Source organism: Ascaphus truei, chromosome 6 (assembly GCF_040206685.1).
Source record: "Ascaphus truei isolate aAscTru1 chromosome 6, aAscTru1.hap1, whole genome shotgun sequence".
Taxonomy (NCBI): domain Eukaryota; kingdom Metazoa; phylum Chordata; class Amphibia; order Anura; family Ascaphidae; genus Ascaphus; species Ascaphus truei.
This window is the reverse complement of record NC_134488.1, coordinates 111,860,789-111,888,700: the sequence shown is the minus strand read 5'-3', so window position 1 is coordinate 111,888,700 and position 27,912 is coordinate 111,860,789. Positions and strand designations below refer to the sequence as shown.

Here is a 27,912-nt window from a genome sequence, read left to right as displayed (position 1 = left end):
ATACTATACAGTGACATTTACTAAGTTAGAGTACCCTGACAAAGAAACCTAAAAACATAGTAAGTGATCAAAGATGAGGTTTATTGTGGTTCAAGTTGCCATATTTAATATCACGTTGAGTCGTCTTCACATTGCTCTAGACCAGGGTTGGCCAAAGACATGGGGTGGCTTCGACAGCCACTGATTGAGCCACCTGAGCTGAAGCAGGGATATTCTGAAAACCTGACCTGTTGGTTTCCCTTGATGACTGGAGTTAGCCACCCCTGCTCTGGAAGATTTCAGCTCTGTTCATTTGAATAAATCCAAAATCTTCCCAAACAAGGTATAGACCACATTACAGATTATTGGGTAGCGGCCTATGTAATTATTATTATTTTTATTCAAAGTTCTTTAGGAATTCCTTTATTATGTTCAACTCTTCCATCTCCCCTGGTCAGCTTTTCCATACATCCACTACTGTTCCTGTAAAGAGATTTAAAAAAAAAATCCTTCTTCAGCACATTTTGAAGAAGAGCATTCAGTGATTATAAAACGAGCACACAACATCTTCTGTTTATCTGGAGAAGGGAATCGCTGCATTAATGTTTCTCCTGTTGGCTAAAAAGTGTGTGTATATACTGTGTAACAGAATGTCATAATTAGAACAGAATTAATCATAAATAGTGTACCACATTTCTTCCAGTTTGATTGCCGTTTCTCTAAGCTAATAATAGTAGCACTACCAGTGCCAATTAAACCCAAATGTTGGCAACAAACATATTAAGGGGTCCATTTTATATGACAAAAGACATAAAGTAATATGAATATGTTTTGTCAATTGAATGTAGCATTGGGCACCCCTGTCTTTTGTTGTATGCATTTGCCACCCTCAGTAGCTCTCTTTTTGACATAAATATATATTCATGATGTGGTGGGTGTGGGAGTTTGAGCTAGCTGGGAATGTGTGTGTACATTTTATATGCTCTGAAGCAGGTGGGCAGATAACCTCAAGAGTTACGAAATAGAGAACCAGGCATAAGATCAAGGAGAGTCAAATCAGGGAAAAATGGGTAAACAAAATTGTGCCTACTGTAGATGGGATTCAAGTGATTTAGAATCTATTTTGTCTGTTAGATTTCCATTTTGTCTTGTCAGTTGTGATAGGATCCATTGTGTGAGGAAATTGTGAAATCTGTTGACTTGTATAATAAGTGAATTGTTGATAGAACATTTTGGGTACAAAATAGAACTTGTTCAAGGCCAAGGTAAGACTATGGGCTCTGTGCCCAGACTTTCTGATAAGTATTTTCAAGGGTGAAAATATGTTATTGTTTTATTTTCTTTCATTAATGAACACTAACAATGCTATGCAGAGTTTGGCTGATAACCAGTAGATTTCTTTATTAGGTTTTGCCTAGAACCATTTTGTCAGAACGAACGAAGGATACCATAGGAGAAAACACATGTACGCTCTCATAGCTTATATGCCTATTTTTGCCTGTATATCTGATGTTTATTATTTTGCCTCTACAAATAAAGATAAGGAACTTCTAAGATATCTGTGTCCGGTGCCTCATTTCTACTGAAAGTATACTCATGGATCTATCTACAAAAAAAGGATCTTTCTTCGTCTTTTTTTCATTTATTGTTTTCACCTACCAGACGTTAGTTTCTATGGAAGCAAATATACATTTGTCTGTAAAATTAAAGGAATTTCAACCTGCACAAAAATCTAATTTTGCAACACTGCAAATGCAGATTCCAATAAACTACAGAGAAAATGAAAACACGTGTTGTGATAACAGGAAGTTATATAAAGTTGAACGGGTTAAAGAAAAATCGGAGCAATGCCTTCTGTCCACCCCAAGAGTCAAGAGTTAAACTGCCAAGATGTAGACTAAAAGAGACTCAGGCGTATAATTTACTCCGCTCTAATATTGACAGACATTTGTTTGGCTTATGATCTGAGCAAGTTACAGATGAAAATATTTCTCACGGTGCATGAGACTGTATGCTTCAGAGCTCAGAGCCGTGCCGTGTCTCGTCTCTCAGGTGCAGAATACGGGAGTGATACTGTTTTGTCAAATACATCAAAGATGCACCTTCAAATGAGACCAAACCTGCCAGTGTCATTAATTTATGATGCCAACTACTACAATTTTTCAGCACACCAGGCACATCTGCCCCTGCCGGAGCCAAATACTAAGACTTGAGTGAGAGGCTCCTACACTTCAAATCTCTGATGAAAGTCAAATATATGTTAACATTTTACAGAAATTGAGTTATTTGCAGTTTTCCAAAACAAATCCGAGATTGAAACCTATCAGTAATCCCTTTTTTTATGAATTTTGCTGTGATGCTTATCTTTATTTTCACGTTGCACTCTGTTTTTGTATATATCGCTTTGGTTTTTATTCCCAGATTTGCACGGCGCCTCGTAATAACCCGGGATTGACAAAACCAGAATATTACATTTCGTAGGCTTACGAATAAACTATAAGTCGTCACGAAAAAAGGGCACTAACGCGGTCAGTTTGTTTTGAATGGCGAGTACAGCTGTATAGTTATTTGTCCAAGGAGATACCCGCCAGCAGTTTTATTTATTACATTAATATGAGGTTTCAACGGGACTAGTAGTAGGGATACTGACTGCCTGCTGTATTGTAAGACCGTACTTTGCCTGGAGAGATAATCAGCAGATGGTCAGCAAGCTCAGCACCGTTATTTTAAACAATGTGGGGATCAGAATGAAGCTTCTGAAAAATGCATTTAGATGCACATCGAGTGTCTCACATTTGGCACTAGCAAAAGGAGTTGATACCAACTTAGACTTGGCAGAGTTTTTAGATGGAAAAATGCTTAAAAATTTAATGGGAGTTTAGTGCAAGTTTGACACCTTATTACTTTAGTTCTGAAAAGTCTTTGAAAATGTTCCTACAACTACTCCCCAAATCACAAGATGGAGTACACAGAGTAAAGTCCTTTGATGCGTTACAAAGAAACTATTCCAGCCCTTGTCTGGTTCATTGTAAAACTGGGGTATATCCCTCTTCCTGCGGTTTTCCTTACTTTGGCCGGACTGTTGGTTCCCTTGGACACGTGATTCCTGGTTCTGTCTTGACTTGTCCAAGACTTTGTGTTGTTACCTTGTTCTTAGTACCACATCTCAGCTGTTTATCCTTTTGAGATCCTCATTGGAAAAGTCTGACAGGCAGAAATTCAGACAAATAAGACAGCGTTCTCTTTTTGACACAAAAGGGGATTATTTACTAGTCTCCTGGCTGCAAGATGGTTTCAAAACCCAGTCCAAAATAATTGTACCAGATTGGTCAAAGGAAAACTCCAAATGGGATTCTTTCTGTTTGATAAATATGGGAGGGAGGGGGGCGGGGGGGAGAGGTTAGCATGTAGACCCAATAGTACATTTTCTGATATTGCGAGAAGCAGGGTAATACACCGATAACAATGCACCAACCTTTGTTTGAGTAAAAGTACAATAAGACGAGGTTGGTTAATACACTGAAACATCGGAGCCTGAAGCTGGAAATAAGGGTTTGCTTTGCAATCCGTTGCAGTTCCCTCTTCCAGCAAAAAGGCTAATACCTCTGCATACCAGTTTACCCAACGTAATAAAAGCCAAAGCCAACGACTGCTGAAAAATTAACATTGAATAGTGTTGTGTTCCTCTATGATTTCGGTACTAGAACCTTTGTCTCTTACTCTCCTTTTATAGGGCATCGTGATCGTTTTGGTGGAATGGGGACTTGGGGAGATATTATTTTTCCCCTCGTACAGTGCCACTTCAACACCTTTCAACTAAAAACAGGAGAAAGGGAGACTACTATCTCCAAGAAATGTAAGTAGCATCAACATGATATTCATGCTAGCAAACCACTTTGCTGAAGTTTAATGAAACCGTCCTGCTAATGACAACCTATTCTCTTCACCGTTTGCGTGCAGGTGAAATAAGATAGCCCGGAAGGATTTCTGGCAACAGGTCAACTCATAAAAAGCTTTACCAGGAGCTGTCGTCTAGAAAATCCCTTAGGACAAAAAAAAAGAAAAGAAAATGTATATCTTTAGCAAAATCCTCCCAACCCAAAATTGTGAGGAAAAGTGACCCTTCCTACATGAAATCCAATCCTTTTTCTCCAGCAGTTTGAAGTCTATGCCTTAAAAGCTTTAGTCAAGATCAAAGACACAGAAATACCGAGATGACTGAATATACTGATCATAAAAATATTGGAGAATTCTTATTAGTAATTATTTTTTTACAAGAGTTGCACACCTGCTTCATGTTAACTCTTTCATACCTATGTCACATGTATGGTCAACGGTATTTTCTTTATGGACCTATTCTCCTATAAAAATAAGAAGCCCAATGGACACACTTTTATACAGTGGTTCCTCTTCCCCATGGTGAGTATGTTTAAAACTGGACAGTGTGTCTTGATGTATGTCAACAATCTCTGAGTATCTCTTGTTGACCAGACAGAAACGCTAACGCTCCAGGGGACCTAAATGTGGTTTTGCCTCCTGTCTGTTCGGTCCACTGACACCCTGTCTAAACACTGCTGAGATCACCGCTCTCACCGGCTACCTGGCTTATCATTTCTTGTATTCGCTTTCCTTCTGTGTGACAGCTGCTTCTGTTAGCCGGCCAGGAGCTGTCTGTCACAGGTGTTATTTTTAAGGCATCTCAACACCATAAAGGACCTTGATTAAAAGAAAAAAAAAAAAGAATAGGTGCTTTTGTCTGGAGTTACAGATACGGGGTGGTATTCTGTTACAGAAACAATGGTTCCAAATGCATTTCGATTTTAGGAGCAGAGTCTACAGTGGAAACAGTCAAAATATATACAGGGAGAAAAAAAAATGTTCCTCCACTTTCTGCTATTTGCAAGGTTTCAACCCAGAGAAAATGCATGCTTAAAACCATCCTTTGCTATTTGTTCTTATGTTAATAATCATACTTATCCTAACCATACAGGTGAAGAAGAGATCTGTGAAGTTTCAAAAGCTCTGCACACTATAATTTAATTGGTGAAAAACTCATGTTGTTCCACAACCTGCAACACATTTACCGGTACCTTTCTCCAAACTAATACAGCTACTGGGACCTCCAACTACATCATCTAAAAATAATATTAATAGTTCTAATAAATCATTTGTAAGTTCAAATGATCATAATTTAGGTGTTTGTACAAAACGCCTAGTACTGTAATCTTGAAAGGATCGTGAAATTGACAAGGAGACAAGGACATGGATGATTTCCGCTCTCCAGCAGATGTGATGCGAAGGTCACTTTGAAACCACCTGCCGGTCTCCTTAGAATTGTCTGCAACAACCAATCACAAACACACCATTTTTAAGAAGCAGCAAGTGGAAAGCAGTAATTGGCATTTTTCTTGTGGGACACAAATAATGCAGAACTGCCACTTTCAGAAGCCATTTTTTTTTTTTTTTTTGTGGTTGACAGAAGACATTTGTCTACAGATAACAGCCCCAACTATTTGTCAGTTTCCTCATGAAACGATTAACACATACAATTATTTTAAAGCCGTCAGTTCATTGAAAATGACTATACTTTGTAAACGTCCATTTTTTACTTCTCACTTTCATTTATTATCACAGGGAGATAATAAATAGCTGGCTTTGTATAGAGGCATGAGTGAAGATGTTTATCAATTGTTCATTAAAAACATTGTGTTTTTTTTTGTTGCCAAGACAATTTTTTTATGTGAATAATGGAAAACTGGCAAATTCTCCACATTTTGCCAAGATTCACATACCCAAACCACCCACACATTCAAACTTTGAGATATACAATATGTTGCTCTCTGAGTAAAATATTGTATTTCTGTTGGTGTTTTCTTAAGAAGTTTGCTATTTCCACAATTGTTTCACGACGCCAGGAGTGGCCAACTCCAGTCCTCAAGGGCCCCCAACAGGTGAGGTTTTAAGGATATCCCTGCTTCAGCACAGGTGGCTCAGTCATTGTCAGAGCCCCTGATTGAGCCACCTGTGCTGAAGCAGTGATATCCTTAAAACCTGACCTGTTGGTGGCCCTTGAGTACTGGAGTTGGCCACCCCTGCCTTCTACAGTTTTGTTCTCTGAAATACTTTTAAAAAAATCTGACACTTTCCGTAGGTAAAAGTAGGATACATAGCTCGGTGTAGAAATTGATATAAAACATTGATTGTTTTTTCTCTGTAATGTTTACTCAACCTCTTGACTACATTGTAACGTCTTATAGGTTCCCCTAAACATATATCTAATCAGACTAATAATGAAGGCTTGTCTGCTTTCTTTTTGGGGAGAAATAACTACAAGCTGAATTTCTTAGGGGTCTCTGGATGAGGAAATGTCTGTCAATGAAATGTTTACACCATGTCGTTATCGGAGAGAGCCACATGGCAAGGGGGGAAGGGGGGAAGAGGTTACTCTGGCTTGACAAACACTAATGCTGAACACACTGTGACATCAGCACAGGAAATCAAACCCCTCCCAAGTCGCACCAAAGCACGATTACATACTCATTTTAAAAATGTATTTTATAATATTGTTGTTAGTCTTGGGTAAGAAAGGCATAAATCTCCCAGATGTTACCCCTTAAACAGAGATTTTCACTGGCGTTAATTCACTTTGGCCCCAGGAGGAATTGCCTCTTTAAATTGCAGCAAATATTGCTAGCCCAGGATACTAAAACCTAAAGTTACAATAGATCATGTTTGTTAAGTGATAATACTGTCCTCTAGTGGCATATTTGACACACTACAAGAGTGAATAGCAACTGCACCTTTTATATACTCTACTGCAGGTGTGCGCAAACATTCCTCACTGCAGCCCCCTGTCTGCTCTCCTCCACTGCTCGCGCTTCCCCCCCCCCCCCGACTTGGCTCTGGCGTCAAGGCAACGCAATGTCACGTGACCCCACGGAGTCATTGCGTCACCCACACCAAGGTAAGAAAAGTTAGAGAGGTCTCGCACGGTCACCCGGCATTTAATTTAAATGCTTTCAGGTAAGCGTGGTGCCTCTGTAACCGCTGCGCCCCCCAGAACATCTCGGGGGCGCGGCCCCCACATTGCGCCCCCTGCTGTACTGTACACATCTGTATCTCATCTATGGGAAGATTTGAAAAATGGAAGATAAATATCTATGCTCTGTTAAGTTTGATCCCAAAATATTAAAGATTATAAAGACAATATTTTCCACATTGGTGGATATCATTAGCATTAATATTATTACAGTAGGTCTCCACAGGGCCGCCAACAGGGGGGGAGAACCGGGACAATTGTGTTTATTGTAGGTTCTGATCTTACAGCATTGTATAGCTTTCCCTTTACATGGTTGGTGATGGTGCTCCTCCTGAGGCCTCCTAGTGAGACCCAGGATAGCTGGTGCTCACTCCACAAGGGGAGGAAAGAGGCACTCTCACAAAGGTAGGTGTTACTGTAACTCTGACTGTAACTGTGACTTGGGTGTGACTGTAACTCTGCCTCATAACAAGACAGATCTGGATACTGACAGGCCATCACATCCAGTATGTTACCCAATCAGTATCCACCCCTCATCAGGCTGACACTCTCTGGCTGTTGCTAGGCCCGCCCTTAGATACATTTAATGTATCCAAGGCTGCAAAAGCACGCAAGGCCTTTCTGAAGGAATTAACCCATCCATTGCCTGCACCTAACAGGACTTACACTGGTAGGGCCCAGGAAAAGAAGTAGCGTCCGGAGGCTAGGCTACATGTATTTGGGTGGTGAGGGGATTATATGTATTGGGGAGTGGGTTTTTTTAAATATGTATTTTGGGGTGTTTTTTTTATATGTATGTAACACCTTTCCACCCCCCCCCCCCCACCCCCCCAATCGCAGATAGGGACCATGTGGGGAAATCTACACATGTGTTACCGGGTGTGGTGCGTCACCTGATAGGCTCACAGAAGGCCTGAACCTCCGCCCCTGGGAGCCTGGGGTTACCTTTATCATTCGTCGTACACAGCGCCTCCACCTGTAAGGGTTCCCACCTGAGTGGGATGGTCCTCTTACAGGAACCACAATAATAAGACACACACACAGTGTATGCTAGCAACTGTTTTACTATTGCTACTACTTATAACTTTGGTACCTGTACCACACACATAAGATGCATATAACACACATATGGAAGTGCACCGGGTGCACACATCTACATAAGTATTCCCCAGAGTACCTTATGTCCAAACCCACCCATGTGTGTTGGAGATAGCGCTATCCCTTGACGTGTTGGTGCACTATTTATAGATACCTGCCCGGGGCTCCAGCCCGCGGGTGCCGATATACAACTGGATTTGGATCTGCCTGATCCGACGTGATGTCTTCCTACGCGTGGGGAGAATTCCAGTGTGGATAATATCACCACAGCTCTGCACCGTCTGTACCTTGACGGGGATCCGTCTGCAGCCGTCAGGCCGCAGTCACTGCTTAGCGTGGCCTCCGAGAAGATAGTCTCTATATAACTGAGGGGTCTGAGCCCAGACCCAGGAATCAGGCTGCGCGACACTGAGTGTCTCCTTAACTAAACCAAACAGCTAAAGGGGCAGATCTCCTTCTCTAAGGCCTGTCCCTGAAGCAACCACAAACTGGGGCAATGGTAGCTGTTATCTGGGGCCTCTGGGGGTAACTAGGCCTAGTGCCAGGGGCTACTTCTCCCTGCACACACACACCCTAACTCACCCAGCTCCCAGCTCCAACTGCCTCCTGCAAGCCCACGAAATGTATCTCTTTCCCTCTCCCGAGAATCCTGGCCTCTCATTGGCCACTCTGGGGCACCTGGTGCTTGTCTCCCTTGGCCTTATGGGAATTGTAGTCCCGTGGAGGCCGCTATAACATTGGGGCCGCTTGCGCGATTCTACTGCGCATGCGCAACTGTGTAATGGCCGCCGCAGCTCCCTAGCCTCATCTGCGCATGTGCGATAACTGCGCATGCGTGAGCATTCGTAATGGTGGCCCCCGCTAGCCGGGTGCGCCGCAGAGCCTCCCTGGCATCGGAGCGCTCCCTGTTTCGGCCCCCACCTTTGGAAACAGCCGGCGAGTCCGTCGCTGGCTCCGGCGGCACCCGCGACCGTGCTGCCAGCAAAGGAGGGGGTCTCGGGAAGCCCAAGGGGACCAGGGCTACATGTATTTGGGGGGTGTTTTTTTTTATATATGTATTTGGGGGGTGGGTTCTTTTTATATGTATTTGGGGGTGTTTTTATTTTATATGCATTTGGAGGTGGGTTATTTTTAAATATGTATTTGGTGGGTTGTTTTTATATGTATTTGGGGGGTGAGGGGGTTTATATGTATTTGGAGAACCACGTTTTTTTATATATGTATTTGGGGGGCCAGGTTTTTCTTACATGTATTTGGGGGGTGGTTTTTTTTATATGTATTTGGGGGGTGGTTTTTTTTTATATGTATTTGGGGGGTGGGAAGTTTTTTGTATTTGGGGGGGTGGATTTTTTGGTATGTATTTTGTGGGGGGATTGTGTGAGGTGGGGAGGGAATGAGTAAGAGGAGGGGGGATTGAGTGAGTGTGGGGTAATTGATGGAAGGGAGGGAGAATGAGAGGAGAGAGGCAGTGTAAGAGAGGGGGGCGAAGAAGAGGGAGTAAGAGTGAAAAGCAGGGGAGAGAAATACATGCAAGGCGGGGGGCGGAGGAATTGAGTGAGAGTCGGGTAATTGATGGAGGGGGGAGATTGAGAAGAAAGTGGGGATGAGTGAGGAAGAGAGGGAGTAAGACTGAGGATAGAGAAATACATGGGAAGAGGGGAGGAAATAGAGGGGGCTTGTGAGGTGTGACATGAAGGGCTCGCAAGCCCACCGATTCCGGGGAGGGGGCTGGGGAGGCCCGGTCGTAATTATAATCCTGGGCCCTGGAAAAAGTGTTTGTGGCCCTGGGTCTCCATGCATATCAGAGTACCATATAGATTAATAAAATACAACTTTGTCCAAAAAGCTAGTACCTATTGTCCAATAGGATGTATCCGTGCAATGCCAAAAAGATATGGCTATGGAATCATAACTCGCATGTCTCCTGTAACAACTAATGAATACTCCCACCGCTGACTACACCCTGCTCTCACTCACTCTCATCCTCACACTTCCCCCCTCTCATCCTTACACTTTTCCCCTCTCACCCTCACATTTCCGCTTCTCATCCTCACACTTCCCCCCTCTCATCCTCGCACTTCCCCCCTCTCATCCTCACACTTCCCCCCTCTCATCCTCACACTTCCCCCCTCTCTCCCTCCATGCCTCACCCCCTTGCTTAATCTTCCTCCCTCTTTCAGTCTTACACACGCAACCACACACACACACACTTTTTTATCTGTGGTGAAGGATAAGGCTGCTCAGGTGCGCTCAGGTGCGCTCAGGTGCGCTCAGCCATGCGGGGGCCAAGGAAACAGGCAGGGGGGGGGGAGTTGCATGTGCTCAGTGAAGGCCCCGCCCCCACAGATGCAGAGAGCAACAGCCAGCACGGAACTTGAGACCAGCTACAAGTGCTGGCTGGCAAGGCCCCTGCGCTCTCGGCCCACCCATTTTCAAGTATATCCTGGGCACAGATAGCATTGCCAGGTGGCTTCTCCAAAAATACTGGCCACAATGGTGAAAGGTGCGACACGCTCGAGAGACACACACCTCTCACCGCTCCATGCTGCTTCCTCCTCTCCCTGGCCCCACCCCCAGGCTCCTGAAACCTTCTCCTGATTGGCTGCATTACCCAGCAGCAGCCACTCAGGATGGAGGAAACTGCACAGCCCCCTAGCAACAGTCCTGCTCTCTCCCCGCTCATGAGATCCCGCGGCCCCTCTAAGCTGGTCAGGTCACTATGTCCAGAGAGGTAATACCGGTATACACATATATGTCCAGTATTAATTCTAATATTTTACTGGACAGTGTCCAATTACAGAACAGTCCGGTTCAACACTGGACACTTGGCAACCCCAGGCACAGAGTTGTGATGACAATACATGGTTACATTAAATGAACATTAAATAATCAAATGTGGCATCTCAAAAGTTTGAAGCATCGGCTGCTAAAATAATGATAATATCTAAATCCTGCATAGCATTACTTTATTCTCGTGTCTTATTTGTCAAGCTCTTTATGCTATAAATGCATGCACAATGTAAAGTGCTAAATGGTCAAACCCAAGAGTTTCTGCTTAAATAAATGTACTACAAATATATATATATATTCACCGCGCTTCTGCTTAAATAAATGTACTACAAATATATATATATATTCACCGCGCTTCTTCTGCGGTCTGGAAGAAGATGCCGGAGATTGCGACGGGGGTGGGGGGGTCGTGGGCGTGGCTGGGTGTTTCCAGGGGCAGGGGCATGGCCATGACCTCATATGGCTGATTCGCCCTCATTGGCTGAACCGCCGCCAGAGGCGTGGCCACCCCTCCGTCACAAATTGTAAATTCAATTTGAATGTGCGGCTGAGCATTCCACGTAAACATGCATACTGAGCCCAGCCCCTTGAGGGGCGGTGTTTATTCGCGCGACGTGTGCTGTAGAAGGCACTGGGACCGCGGCCTAAGTCCTAATAGCGCTGCAGGCTGTGACAAGTTATCCTGGGGCTTTGACCCCCCTCATGCTGCTCTCTGATTCATAGGAGAGGCGGTGTAATAGTGGCTGTTTATAGCCAATCGTGGTACAGACACTATGCCCTCCCCTCCTTGGTGTCAGGGAGGAGTGCCAAAGTTAGTGAGTTCTAGTCTGGCATCTGAAGAGACTGGAAGGGATGTGAGTCTCTCCCATCAGGAGCTGTGAGTACACCTAAATTCTACGTAGGCCTCATCACTATCAGATGTCCCGCACATCCAGAAGTCTGGGGACCCTTTCTATTCATCTGCAGCGCTGTATGTACCATCCAAGTGACTGCACCAATAAAGCATCTGTTTTATATACTCCTGCCTGGGTATCAGTCATTTGGGCAGAGAGTAATGATGAATTATGTAACATTGGGGACTGTCTCCATGAAATTTTGGAGCTATTGAAACTGGAGGCGCTGACACCTTGAAGAACTATCAAAAGCCTGTCCTGGCCTCCCTACCAACGCCGACACCTCCGCTCTTCTGACCTTCACAGGTAGCACCACAACACCTTGTAGCAGTCATAACGTCTCCCAGAAGGGGTGGGGCGGGGGGAGGGAGATGACACAGTGCTACATACATAGTGAAAACTATCCTTTGATCAAACAATGACAAGCCTGCAAACCAACGCCAAGGTAAATCTCAGTAGCAGGTCCCTAGTCTCCTTTGTTTTACAGACTTAGGTGTCACTACAGTATGTATATTTATTTCCCCATTTATTGTTAGCCCAATGGAAGAAGCGCAGGGATTCACTCTATTAAATAAATGTACTGTACTATCCAAGTGGTACACTGAAATATATACAGAAATTCTTGTAATAAATGTGGGTCATCCTGGAGTGTTACTGTAGCAGGTGGGATTAGGGGAGGGAGGCAGACTGTGTCAGTGTATTGAAATATCTTTTTCTAAAGCACTTTCAATGGAAGATGCAAGAACTTGAAGATGTGGGAGAGAAGAAGCTTGTGAACTATTTGTTGAAAGGGAACTACAAAGATTACCCAGCGAGTCAAAAAGGTTATGGACGAGAAAAAGTCAAAGAAACCTATTTACTAAACGGCAGTGATGTAAAAAAACAGCAAGTTTTAACAATATCCATTGAATTTAAAGTCCCTGCAAGTTCACTTTCTGCAGTATGTCACTTTCCACTTCACAAGTAAAAGACTTGCAGATAGAGTGTGTGGTCAGCGCACAGTGTGGTATTATGAAAAATAATGAAAGACAGATGTTAGATAGCAGTACATAGGAACTTAAATCTCTTGCTGTATATATAAGGGGCATCAGTATACAAAATATATACATTTAATGGGTATTCCCTGTGAATACAGACGCTACTACTGCTGTGTATACCTGTGTGGCTCTCAGGAGCCTAAGCCTCCGCTTGGGGAGCCTGGGGTACATATATATACTTTCTCGTGGTGCAACGCCTCCACCTGGGAGGGATCCCAACGGAATGGGAGGAGGCCCTCACAGGAAACAATCACGATATCACACTGGTGTAAAACAGGAACGACTTTACTAAACATAGGACATACTTATACTCTATACCAATCACATTCAATGTTAGCACTGCAGTAGGATATAACGTAATCCCCACTCCCACCACCGTGTAACCCCATACGTGTCCACAGTATAACCCCCCTTGTCCCGTGGTCAGCGCTGCCCCTATGTGCGAGTACTCGTGTGTGCACGTGCGTAACGTTACCTGCCCAGTGCGACGGCATCTGGGCGTTAAAGGTTCTTCGCAAAGGATCCGACGACCTTCATGGCGATGACCGGTTCCTCTGGGGAGAGGATCGGTCAGGGCGGTCCACCCTTGGTAAAGTTCTGCTCTCTCTGCGGAGTAGGCTTGATCCCAAGCCTCCGGATGGAAAGCGCAGCGTCCGCTGTGTCCCTAACTAACACTGTAATAGTAAGGGGCAGGGTCCCTAACCTGGGGCCTGTCCCTGAAGCAACACAACCTACTGGGTGGATCAGGGCTAACTGGGGCCTAGGGGAGCTGCTGGCCTAGTGCAGTGAGTCACTGACTCCTGCACCCTCACCTCCTTCCCCTAGCCTCTCCTGGCACCGACTAGCGTGGGCTTAAAACCCCGCGAAATGTATCCATACTGTGAGCAGGGAGATACTGTAGCCCTATTGGCTCCCTGGCGTCACGTGGGGTCCCCTAAGGCTCATGGGACCTGTAGTCCCTGCCTAGAGCCCTCTCCTCATTGGTGGCGTTTCGCGCGCATGTACTGCGCATGCGCAAGCTAACCAGGGCCTCCCATTTGCTTAAAATTTGCGTGTCCCTCCTCTCCACTCCCCCTGTATGTTTCTTTGCTCCCCCCTCTCTCTCCGCCCCGGCCCCCCCCCAATGCGTAGCTCCGGTTCCCACCCTACAGTGTCTGACACACACACAGTGACACACACACTGTGTCCCACACACACAGTGTCACACACAGTGTCACACACACAGCAGACACTGACACTGCACAGACACTGACGATGTACAGACACTGACACTGCACAGACACTGACACTGCACAGACACTGACACTGCACAGACACTGACACTGACACTGCACAGACACTGACACTGCACAGACACTGACACTGCACAGACACTGACACTGCACAGACACTGACACTGCACAGACACTGACACTGCACAGACACAGACACCAGCTCTGAGGAGCAGCTACAGGGGGGGTGGTGTGTGTGTCCTACCTTTCACTGTGGGGCATGGTTGGGTGGAAAGCCATCTTGGGGCCTGGCAGCAGGCACCTCACTTCCGGTTCTCACTGCTAGGGCTCCGCTGTCACTAACCCCGCCCCCACCCTCTGCAGCTGCAGTCAGACCGGCCTCCTGCTCTCCTCCCTGCACTCTCTGCTCTCTGCTGCTCCCCCTTTTCTGATGGTCAAAACAGGGACAGCCACAAAAAAACGGGACATTTTAGAGAATGTCGGGCAGCCGGGACAGGCTTAAAAACCTGGACTGTCCCGGCTAAACCGGGACATTTGGTCACCCTATCTTTAAGGGTAACAAAAAAATTACACAAAGCTACCCTGCCACGCTGAGAGTTTTCACAGAGGCTGGAACAAGAATGTTCAACACGGCAGAGGAAGCGGAAAAGTTCTTACAGAGACCCGAAGCAAAGGCACAAGATAAAGGCTCTGGGGGCGAATCCAGGAGCAACGGAAGAAACGACGAAAGCCCCAGAAGGAGCGAGGCCAGCAAGAGAACAAAACGACGCTGTAACAATCGTGCTCGCGGGGCTGAGGTGGGGATGTAAATACACCGACCTTAGACCACGAAGCCGGTTCTGGGTTGCGCAGTCCATAGTCAAACATAGCCGGGTCATTGTTGGAGAAAGCAGCGTTAACGTTATCCAGACTGGGGTCAAGGCAGGCGGCACAGGAGCGGTGGTCAAGGATACAAGCGAGGGTCGGCAACGGGAAGGCAAGTGCATGGTGTTTCAGCGTAGAAAACAAACTTGGAGTGGAGCCGCTTCAGAGTAGAAAACAGGAACTTGGAGCGGAGAAGTTTCACCGTAGAAAGGGACCCTGTAAGGAGGACAGGGGTAGCACAGCATGAAGGCCTCAGGAACTATGAAGCTTAGCACTGGAGATCCAGCGCTTCAGCACAGGAACAGATTGGCCCGCAGGTAGACAAGGCAACGAAGGCCTCTTCATGGAGGATATGCAGCCAGGCCACAGGAACTATGATGCTTAGCACTGGGGATCCCAGCGCTTCAGCACAGGAAACCGGAATGGCTAAGAAAGGGTAGCTTGTGGCAAACACAGTTACATCCAAGCAGACCTTGATTTATGCTCAGCAACCTGGGGGGAGGGGCTGGCTCTATATACAGACAAGACCACGAGTATTAAGTTAAAAGAAAAAAAAGTTATGCTAATACAAGCAGCAGTTAAATATGTTTATATAAGGAAGCAGTAAGGGTTATAACAGGTTAATAAGGCCTAACAAGTAGTTAGAAAAGCCAAAAGCTTATCAATCAGGCATAAATTGAAGGATATATATTATATGGCGGAGCGGGTGGAGTGAAGTATCACAATAGGATGGGAGGCAAGAGCTGCTCCTGGAATAAAGGAAAGTCAATACAAGGGATGTTTATGTTAATGTTTTTTCTTTCTGTGTGTGCTATGTTATACTATTGTCAGATGTGCTTCAGTTCATGGAATTAAGGTCATCAGCAGCAAAAGTAATAAAGTACTGCATGCATGGTGCGCTGTAGAAGAGAGAGTAAGATACCGCCCAAAGACAACAGGAGAACCGCAAGTATATACTCACAAACACACAGTAAAATGTATATGAAAATAGTTTCTTGGAACGTAAAGGGCATAAATTCTCCAATAAAAAGAAACTAAATTCTTAGACACCTGAAAAAAATAAGGACAGATATTGCACTAGTTCATGAAACCCACCAGAATGAAGACAAAAGTAAAAAAAACTTAAGCGGGACTTGGTGGGAGAATGTATTTATTCCCCAGCAGTGGGAAAGAAGGTAGGTGAAGCAATTCTAATTAATAAAGCACTGCCCCTGGAAATAATAACTTCCTCTGGGGACACAACGGGGAGACTGGTGCAATGCAGAGTAAAAATACACAAAACAGAATTAAACATTTATAATCTATATGGCCCCAATGAGAATAGCCAGAGCTTTTTCCAGAGCACGGTGGAAAAAATATTGAAAGACAAAAGTAAAAATACTATAGTGGGCGGAGAATTTAATGTAGCTCAAGATCCATTGTTAGACAAATCAGGGCAAAATATACAATAGAGGGGACTAAATCCAGGACAGAAGAGCATTAAGACTCTACGGGAAGCGCTAGGGGTGACGGACTGCTGGAGGTTACTAAATCCCGTAGAGAGGGAGTACTGCTATATCTCCAATCCTCAAAATACCTTTTCAAGAATCGATTATTTTTTAATAAGTGACCATCTAATCCCTAACCTGGGTATGGCTTCCATTGAAAACATCTTGATTTCTGACCATGCTCTAGTATGGATAGGGCTAAATATTGGGCAGAAAGAGCACAAAGATAGATATGGAGGTTCCCTTCACACTTATATCACATTGAGGAGTTTAAAGCTATTCTACTAAACAAATGGTACCAATTCAAGGACAATAACAATGCACACCAAAAGGAAGGAAAATTGTATTGGGAAACTGCAAAGGCGGTGCTAAGGGGAGATATGATGGCCTTTTCAAATAAAAAAAGGAAGGAAATAGACACGGAATTCAGGAAAGCGAGTGACGAGCTAAGCGAAGTATACAGGAGCTTTAAACTAAAACCATCTTTGGCCACAAAAGAGGAATATTTTTTTTTTAAAAAGGACATATGCGAGATATTGTAAATTATAATGTTAATAAACAATTAGGGTGAGTATTCTGCGTACATCAAGAAAAGGTTAAGCCAGAATGTCATGGGATAAAGTTACCCATGCACCAACAACAGGAACAGACGTCTCTGGTGGGATATCAGCAGAAGGTTCCCCAGTTCATTCACTCCAGGAGCATCACACTGGCACTTGAATAATTATTTATCAGTCCTCTCCTTGTAGATAAGGTGTAGGTATATCAGTCCCAAGATAGTGGCACTTTTGATTGGCGGCACGAAGCTTAGGCACGGGAGGGGGGCAAGGTAATACTGTACACTGCACACACACGTCCCGCTGCTTCTCCGTCTGCCCTTGGATGACGTCACTCGACCGTGACGCCGAAGATCGCAAACTCGGCCTCTCCCCGGTCACGAGTGAGGCAGATAGGCAATGCCGCGATGGGGTTGATCAAATCGCTCGATTTTGGCACTTATCCAATGCGTTTCAAAACAGAACAGTTTCTTCCCTGACCAGGCCTGCACAACTTGTAAAGTGAGAAGGGCCGAACTGCTCCAAAGAAAACTGATTTGGGCCGCACCGGTAAAATAATCATCATCATCATCATCATCATCATCATCATCATCATCATCATATTTCCCCCAGCACCCCTCATCATCATCATATCTTCCCTCCCCCCCCACAGATCATCATCATATCCCCCCCCCCAGATACAGTAGGAGGGTGATGATGATGGATGCTGGGGGAGATATGAGAATGGTCATACCAGATAGGACTGTAGACTGCTTTCCTGGGGCTCAAGACAACTGTTCCATTGCACCCACCCCCCCTCCCCCAGTGTCGGTGGCCTTTGCGAGACTCCCCCTCTCTCTCACACCCCCATCTCTCCCCCTCACACATAATACTCCCCCTCCACATCACACACAATACCCCCCTGCACACCACACACATCCCACCCCCCTGCACCTCACATCACCCTCTCCCCCCCCCCCCACTGTACCTCACATCACCCTCTCCCCCCCTGCACCTCACATAGGGCGACCACTTTTTGAAAATACAAAACCAGGACACATACAAAAAATTATTAATACAACAAATTACATTACTAAAAAATGAATATTATAATGATATCTAATAGTGTCACCATTGATCCTGTATTATTCATTCTACCCCTTCCCATTCTTTCTCTACCTTCTCCCCCATTCCCTCTATCCCTCCCCTCCCCCATTTTCGCTCATCCTCCCCCCCCAATTTTCTCTCACACCACCAGTCTCTCTCCCTTCCCTTTCCCCCGTTTCTCTCCCTTCCTCCCCCCATTCACTCTCTCCCTTCCGTCCCCCATTCTCTCTCTCCATTCCCTCCCCCCATTCTCTCCTTTTCTTACCCCTTCCCACCCAATCTCTCCCTTCCCTCCCCTATTCTCTCCCCATCCCCTCATTCTCTCTCTCTCTTCCTCCACTCCTCCATTTTCTCTCTCCCAATCCCCTCCTCCATTTTCTCTCTCCCAATCCCCTCCTCTATTCTCTCTCTCCCCCCTCCCTCGTCCAGTCTCTCTCTCCACCCTCCTCCATTCTCTCTACTCCCCATTCTCTCTCTGACCTGCACAGACACACAGCCACTGACCTGTGCAGACACTAACAGAGGCACTGACCTGGACAGACAGACCTGCACATCCACTGATCCTGCACAGACGCAGACGCTGACCCTGCAAAGACCCACACAGACACTGACCTGCACAGACACAGACACAGACGCTGACCCTGCACAGACCCACACAGACACTGACCTGCACAGACACAGACACTGACCTGCAGACACTGACCTGCACAGACACTGACCTGCACAGACACTGACCTGCACAGACACAGACCTGCACAGACACAGACCTGCACAGACACAGACACCGACCTGCACAGACACAGACACTGACCAGCACAGTCAGACACTGCCACACTGCCATTGCCACACAGCCACACTCACACTGCCACGCTGCCACACTGACAATACCACTGCCACACTGACACTGCCACACTGATACTGACAGTGCCACACTGACAGTGCCACACTCACACTGCCATGCTGCCACACTGACACTACCACTGCCACACTGACACTGCCACACTGATAATGACAGTGCCACACTGACAGTGCCACACTGACACTGCCACTGACACACTGCCACACTGACTGTGCCACACTGCCACTGCCACACTGCCACACTGCCACTCTGATACTGACCCACTGCCACACTGCCACTACCACACTGCCACTGACAGTGCCACACTGACACTGACAGTGCCACACTGACACTGCCACTGACACTGCCACACTGCCACACTTCCACACTGCCACTGCCACACTTCCACACTGCCACTAGCCCTGAGGAACAGCTGCAGGTGGGGTAGTGTCCTACCTTTCACTGTGGAACATGGCTGGGGGGGAAGGGGGGAAGCCATCTTGGGCCCTGGCAGCAGGCACCTAACTTCCTGCTCTCACTAATGAGGCTCCGCTGTCACTAACCCCGCCCCCACCCTCTGCAGTCAGACCAGCCTCAGCTCTGTTCCTTCTCTCCTCTCTGCCTGAAGGGGATCGCATCAAACAGCTGGCAATCCTTCCCTAATAGGAAGAGCGGGCTCAGGGGGTTGGGGGGGGGGGGAAGGGAGGGCATCACAATGCTAGTGCTCCTTCAATGTGTCGGCAGAGGAGGCTCAGGAGGGGGTGGGGAGTGTGTCACAATGCTGGCGCTCCTTCCCTCCTGTGTCTGCAGAGCGGGCTGGGGGAGGGGGCAAGGAGGGCATCGCGGGCCGCACAGGGAGGCCCGTGGGCCATATGTTGTGCAGGCCTGATATAGACCAATTTCATTATTAAATCAAGATGCCAAGATCCCCTCAATTTTTTTAGCAGAGAGGCTAGCATCAATCCTACCAAAATTGATCCATCCATATCAATCTGGATTTGTTAAGTGGAGACATCCGGTAAAAAATATTAGAAAAGTTATAGCTGCCGTAAACTGGACCAAATCTTATATAAAAAATAACAAAAATAATATTATAATATCAATAGACAACGAAAAGGCTTTTGATAATGTAAGCTGGAAGTATCTGTTCCAGGTACTGCAAAAAGTGGGGATTGGGGGACCTTTCCTTAGGCTAATACAATCAATATACGCAGATCCAAAAGCTAAAATAATGGCAGCGGGGTTACTGTCTCCCGAGTTTAAATTATACAGAGGTACGAGACAATGGTGCTCTCTGTCACCTTTGCTCTTTAATTTAGTTATCGAGCCTTTGGCCGAATATCTGAGATGTATGGAAAGTTTCAACATAGGGAAGTATGAGGCTAAATTAGCTCTATTTGCAGACGATCTGCTGCTCCTAGTGTCTAATCCGGACCGCGCCCCCCCCTCCCCCTCCAACCCCCCCCCCCCCCCCCATCCTCCCCTCCTGAATTTTAATTTTTGGTCCCCCCAGGTTTAAACTGCCTAAAAATCCCGGCTGGTATCAGGGACATTATGGTTATACTGTATGTGAGCACTAGATGCACCAGTGGGAGAGTCTAACAGCATCGTAAATGACTGTAATACTGTGAATGTTCATGTTATATGTATTGCGATGCTATTTATACTGAAAACTTCCAATAAACTTGAAGTTATAAAAAAAAAAAAAAAAAAAAAAGGACAAGGAAACCTATAAAATATCTAGGTATTAATATTGCAGCGGACCTGGAAAAACTATATGTAGACAATTTTATGAGTATTTTTTTGGAAATAAAGGAACAGGAAGGATGGCAGAACCTTCCTCTGAACCTGTCAGGGAGATGCTTCAGGGGTGAAGAAAAAGTTCCCACGGGAACAAAATGTGCATCGGGTTTTCAATGACGCAGTCACAGTGACGTCATAGATGCGACCGCAGCATTAGGCTATGGTCACTGCTAGTTCCACTTGTATGCTTTCAACATCCACTTTGGCAAATATTGCAGCTAGTTCAACTAAGTTGTGGGCCCCTGGAGACGTCAAATAGAAATAGCTAGCATTAGAGGTGTATTCCATCTGAAGGGTAGTGCTCCGGTGCTCGTGCATGCAGATGTGATATCCAACGCTGTGACGGGCTGTCAGCTAACATACTCAGATTAGGTTATGTGCGATCTGATGCCGGTTCAGTGGACATTGTCACCAATATAGGTGATGTTACTCCTTTCACCCTCCCCCTCCTCCCTTCATCTGTTTTTTTCTTTAGGAGACATGGGGTGTATTTTGATGTCTGGTTTAACACCACTAACGTCTATACATGCAGTTTACTAGTGCATATTTATACCAAGGGGATTTATACCATTTGAATTTCGGTATTTAACTCTATGAGGTCACAATTTCTTTGGTTACTCTGTATACACTAATTATATTGTTTGGTATGTGCTTATATACCAGATATCATTACATTGAGTCTGGCATAAGATACGGACTGCACTAATCATACAACAGTGTGTTATTAACAGTTTAGGCATTGGCTGCAATGATTAGGAATTCGCTGGATACACTTTGAATTGTATTGTAATTGTATGTCTTTATTTATATAGCGCCATTAATGTACATAGCGCTTCACAGTAGTAATACATGTGGTAATCAAATAATTAACAGATAATATAAATAACAGGTCATGGGAATAAGTGCTTCAGACATAAAAGTAACATTAAGGAAGAGGAGTCCCTGCCCCGAGGAGCTTACAGTCTAATTCCATACAGCTAAGTGGGTTACCTACAAGTGACTGCGTATGCTAAGAAGACATCACACTAAATTAAATGTGTGATATCTACTAGATTGATTATTTAAGCATTATTACCAAAGGGTAAACATAGAAATATTATTGATGCTACGCTCATTAGGATTTCAGTATATTATAATGTTTTCTGTGTAGCTCAAGTGGATATCTAGCAAATTAGCGTCTATTAGGTTTCAATTTTCTTTGTTTCTCTCTTGGTTTATAATCATTACAATTAATTAAAATTAGAGTGCTTAATATATAGGGATTCTTTCTCTTTATGTATATTGCAAAGTGAGCAACTAGTTTGTTCACTACTTTGGCTAGACCTGGAGTTGGCCTATTTAGAAGAAATAGCGACGGGTCTAATGGAATTTGAAGGTTGACAATCTTCTGTCGCCAATCTCTAATTTTTTCCCAAACTGGGATGATCCGAGGGCCATCCCACAGCATGTGTAACAGATCTGCGGGCTCTCCACATTGGTTGGGGCACAATGGCGAGTAACCCATCAGAAATTTAGATAATTTTAATGGGGTGAGGTAACATCTCATTAATACTTTATATGCATTCTCCTTTAATGTCGTGCACATCGAGCTTTTGGCTGTTGCAGTGACTATCGTTGACCACTCCTCCACATCCAGTACCTCTCCTCCGCATTTAGTACCTCTCCTAAATCCGCCTCCCATTGTGTCATATAGCTCAACTTATGTGTCACTTTAGGACTAGAACCGGTTACTTCTCGATACATTTGTGATGTGAGTCCGGTGGTGTCAGTCTCTATAAAAGCTTTTCGAAGGTAGTCAATGGGGGACGGGGGATGTGTTTGTTATAGAATGCTCTGATCTGGAGGTATCTATAGAATTCAGAATGGAGGATATCTTTATCGGATCTCTAAGTCTCCTAAAGCCCTTATTTTTCCAGATTGAGAAATCAGCGCTAAACATAACCAGAGCAAACTCTGGATTTTCCCACAAAGGGGTCATCAATGAATCTTGGTAGTTATGGTGCATTTAAATTTAGAAGCCTCCCAGATTGACAGTGAAATGGTCATTGAGGATAGCGGTCTTTTGGCAGCTGTCTTGGCTTTTTTGGGGAGCCAAATTAGGTCGTTTAACTCCAATGGGAAGGAAACTTCTTTCTCCAATGCTACCCATCTTTTCAATTCTGGGTCTGTTTGCCATTGGGACACTTGACATAATTGGGCCGCTTTGTAATAGGATAATAAGCAAGGTATCACTAGGCCCCTGCTTTGGTTTGTTTATGCAAAATTTGCCTTTTTACTCTCACTTTTTTACCTCCCCAGATGAATTTAAAGATCACAGACTGAAAGGAGAGTATATCCTTCAGTCTCAGTGGCACAGGCAGGGTCTGGAACAAATATAAAATATGTGGGAGGAGATTCATTTAAATGCTAAAAAAAATCCCAATCCAGGAAATATTGTGGGCTGACCACTTCCTAGTGTCATCTCTCAGGGATTAGATGAGTTTTGGGTACTTTGCCCCATAGATGGTCTTATGTCCTTTAGTGATATATATCTCTAGATACTTAATGGCTCTATGCTGCCAATTGAAATTAAAGTTGAGTGTTATTAATTTTTCTAATTCCTTTGGTAGGTTTATGTTCAGTGCTTCTGATTTTGCCTGATTGATATTGAAGCCTGATATCTTATTGAATTTCCCTAGCATGTCGAACAAATTTGGTAGAGAGGTAAGGGGTTTAGACAAAGTTAACAAGACATCATCTGCATATAATGCCACTCTGGCCCCTCTAGCACTGTAAGTCCCAGTACAGAGTGGGCAGTGTTGGGAGCAAACCCTGCAGGGCCTTATTGTATTGTTATATGTGTGTGTTACCTAATGAAGTTCGGGAGTAGCCTGGTATTACAAGGGGGGGCCTATGACTGATAGGAGGCCGACTTACAAGCCACTCTCCTGGGAAGGAGGGGTTTCCCTCTGGAGGTTATTGTAAGGGTTCTGGGAGTGCATTCTGTGCTGCCCTCCTTGCTATGAGAACGCAGCAGTAAGTCTCTCCTGGATAGGAGTGGGCCGAGGCCTTGCCCTGTTAGGGAGTAAGGTATGCTGAGGAGGGGTGCTCAGGGCCTCAAGCCTGGGGTACTGCCTTCAGGGAATGGAACCTGTACTGATGTACTGAACCTAATAAACTCCAGTTATACCCTCTCTGGTGTGATGTCTGGAGTGTGAACGACCAAAAAGAGTTGCCCCTGAGGTTCATCCTGGCTGCACCAGGATCCTCATGGGCTGGAGGCGCTGCGCTGACCGATGAACCATCATTGATAGCCTGTCCTGATGCCTCCCTATACCACAGCAGAGATCTCAGGCCTTCTGTTCTATCTATCAGGTATGCACCAGCACCAGAATACACCGGTAGCTATATGATCTCACTTAGGGTGGGGGAAAAGGTGCTACAGTAGAAAACCTCCATAGTATCAGACTTTAAAATTCATGACAAAATTAATGGCCCCTGTTCTTTTCACAATTCAATTTTGTCTTATAGTGTCCAGAATCACTAAAGCAGATGCCCTTTCCAGAATGGAGGAAGACCTGGATCCTATCCATCTACTCCTCCTGTCTGTTTTAAAACCTAAAATGTTGCTTTCCTTCCAATGGAACCTGACTTGGGTACTTGAATCAAGTAAGCTCAGTAAGGGATTCATTTGCCATTCAACAAAAGCAGCTATCTACTCCAACTCAAAGTAAACTTTAGAAGTTTTCTTTCCACAATGGCTGTTTATTTTTACAGGGCTGCCTTTATCTTACACCATGACCAATTAGACTAGAGATTATTCATCGGTATACATATATACATGTGAGATTTACTATTTTAAAGCCGAATTTCCATTAATATTAAAATAAGATCAACCATTTACTGCTGTTCATCTACGGTGTCTTCAAGTCATATCTGCCAAGTTTGAAAATGTAAAACTCAACTTAATACACAGCGCAACTATAACACTAAGCTGGTGAGTTGTATAGCTGTGCCTATGTATATCTGTGCCGATGTACAGCTGTGCCGATGTACAGCTGTACCGATGTACAGCTGTGCCGATGTATAGCTGTGTCATGTATAGAAGAACATGAAAGCAAAATGTCATTCATTAAGGATATAGGGTGATAGGCTCTACTGAAAAGTAGAGATGAACGGACTGGCTCAAATCCCCTTCCTAGATTGTCCCGGGCTTTTCAAACAAAATCCCATCCGCGCATTGAAATTCGAGTTTGGATTTCAGCAACTTTATCCCGCGCGCATTTTTTAAAACCCACCCATGGTGCTCGGATTTGAAAACCCGACAGCGGATTTACACATAAATCCGGTCCACGGGACGTGTTTATATATAAGATTACATCAGATTCAACATAAATCCAACATGGGATTCGATTCCGTTTGTCAGATTCGGACTCAAATTTGAACTCAGATTTTTAGTAATAGAAAATAAACGTCGGGTTTGCCTCTTTGAGGCTGATCCGTGGAGATCCGCGACTGAAAGGAACTGGCCAATACGCGGAGGATTCAAATGCGAAGAAAAAAATCTGCCCATCGCTACTGAAAAGGTCAAATCATGGAACAGCATCCAAGCAGAGAAGGGCGGTAATGTAACAATGGAGTCGAAAATGATTGTGATGAATGGTGTAATGTTTGGAAAAAAACACATGTACTGTATTAGATGAGTCTAAACTTTCTCATGCAGATTGTTGATCCTTCTTACCTTGTAGACAGACACTATACTCACAGAGAGAACCAGTAGGTCCAGCTTGTGCATCACAAAAGTGCATTTTCCATGTAAAGATCCATGTCCGACCTCCTGAAATCAGAATAATCAGTAACTGAGTGTGGATTCTTCAACTATGGTTAGAAAGACAAAGAGGACAAAAGTAGGTGGGAGGAAGAGAGAGAAGAGACCAATGCTTTCAATTTGCCTCTTTAGGTAAAGCCTCCCAGTAAAATATTTGCTAAATAAACAAGTGTAAGAAAATGAAAAGAGATGTAGAGGAATCAGATTGTATAAATAGCAATATATAGATATTTTAGATTTCTCGATGTGGACTCTTTAACTGGTAGGTAAATACTTATTAGCATTAATTGATCTAACAACATACAGTACTGCATGGAAACAGGTTAAATATCTCCCAAAAACTAGCCTCACATGCATTTGTAAGCAACCAGTCAAAAACAAATTGCTATTTGACACAATAAAAACATTGCGTTTTCACCGTATTCATGGAGAGTACACAGTACAGTATGTATACTAGAGTAGGCAGAATAAATAAATGGTCTATCCTCTCCAGTAAAACCTCAAAATTGTGTTCCTCAAGAAGTGGAGATTTCTGCCTGTGACTCGTTTTGCGATTTTGGTTTATTTTTTATAAAACATTCTTATATAAAACGGAATTACATAGCCAGGGGTAAACTGCATCTTAAAATGCTGCTTTCCTATAGACTGCACATATGAGCACTGTTTCATCCATGCGGCAAGATACTGTAGATGCATTTTCGTGCAACATTACCCATTTTTGTGCACAAAAACCCTTTTATCACAGTTTAGTGACTAGGGGCTCTATGCAGTTGCACCGAAAAGGCTTTTTGCGCAATTTTCTCGCCAAAATAGCCTTTCCGATTCAGTAGCCGAAAAATGGCCAAAATCGGCAATTTTTTTTCCCGAAAAAAACTTTTCGGCATGCGGGTGCCGATAAGCCACTTTTCGGCACTTTTCGCCACTTTTTGAAATCGGCTGAATTCTAGTAGCTGCGATCAGCTTTTCGCTGGTGATCGGCACTCTAGAATTGAGATTTTTACGCCAATTCAGCCCGCCAACTAAAGTTGGCAAGTTGGTGGTGGAGAAGCATTGGCAAGGTCGACACTTAGAAAAAATCAGGCCTTTTTCCTGGCTGGGATTGATGTCGGGGGTCCCCGGAGCTGATACCCATTAATACCAGCACCGGAGCCACCCGGCATGCATCCGAGGCAGGAAAAATGCATTTAAAGCCCACTTCATTACCTTAGCGGCTAATCGCTAAGGCAATGAAGGGGTTAACCAGCCGTGCCAGGTTTATTGTGGGCAGCATGGGTGGGTGAAGGGGGTATTTGGCCCTTGGTGGGTGTTTAGGGCTTGCGGGGGGGTTGCAAGTGGACTTAACCCCTTCATGACCGTAGCGGTTCATACCGCTACGGTCATGAAGGGGTTAAGCCCTCCCGCTACCCACCCGCAAGTCCCAAACAACCACCGTTGGGGCTAATACCCACTTCGGCCATCCCCGCTACCCACAATAAAAAAAATACACACACAACAGCCCCACACTAAATAAATATATAAATAAATAAATATATATATATATATATATATATATATATATATAAACAGAAAAAGAGAGAGAGCGCACGCCCCATAGCATAATACTGCATATGATTTATTAAAAATGAGGGAAGGGGGGTGGGGGGTAGGGGGGTAGGAATCACACTCACAAGATAAAAATATATAAAAGGCAGTTTGTGAATATTATCACCACCATCCGGTTCTGGATACTGGAACACGTCTCCGTGGACTCCGTGGACTCCTTCAGGACTGCCAGACACGATCACCAGGAACCAGGTGTACAGGGCTCCGTTCGCTATCTGTATGATGTCCAGATTTCAGCTCTCGCTTCCAATGGCCGCCGATGGTATTCCCGCGCTTGGTGTGGCCTCCTGCGCATGCGCAGCGTCGTCGTGACGTAATCAGTTCCCTGACGCGTTTCGTCACCTGACGGGCGACTTTCTCATATATATTACACCAACAACCCCTATACCCCCCTAACATACAGTACATATATGCACAGCAATGATACTAGAGGCCGGCGGGGGCCCTCGGGTGTTACCCGCGGCCCTGCAGTACCAATTCTGTGCCCCCCGAAATTAATTTTAAAACACATACATACTTATAAAGAAATACCCCCCCCCCCCAACACATACAGTATAGTAATGGGCACAATTACCATTATCCACAAATGGATAATAGTGCATTTGCCCATTTAAAATACATAAAGAACAATAAAAACATTAAATACATATTGCACTCACCCTTGTCCGGCTGCCACGATGAAGGCCATCCTCATCTTCATAACCATCCATGCCCCCTCCGATGCTGCAAAACATAAACAAGAATAAAAACAGCCAATGTAATGTCCCCTAACCCCTTAATCACCATAGCGGTTACTAACC

The 27,912-nt window shown here is 44.8% G+C and overlaps 1 long non-coding RNA gene across 1 annotated transcript; it reads right to left on the bottom strand.

Moving 5' to 3' along the window:
- Positions 1–60: 60 nt before the first annotated feature.
- LOC142496548 (uncharacterized) lies at positions 61–27,912 on the bottom strand. Its single transcript, XR_012802049.1, has 3 exons — positions 27,772–27,912; positions 25,424–25,519; positions 61–462 (listed from the first exon to the last, which is right to left on the bottom strand). It is a non-coding gene; the product is annotated as an uncharacterized LOC142496548 (long non-coding RNA).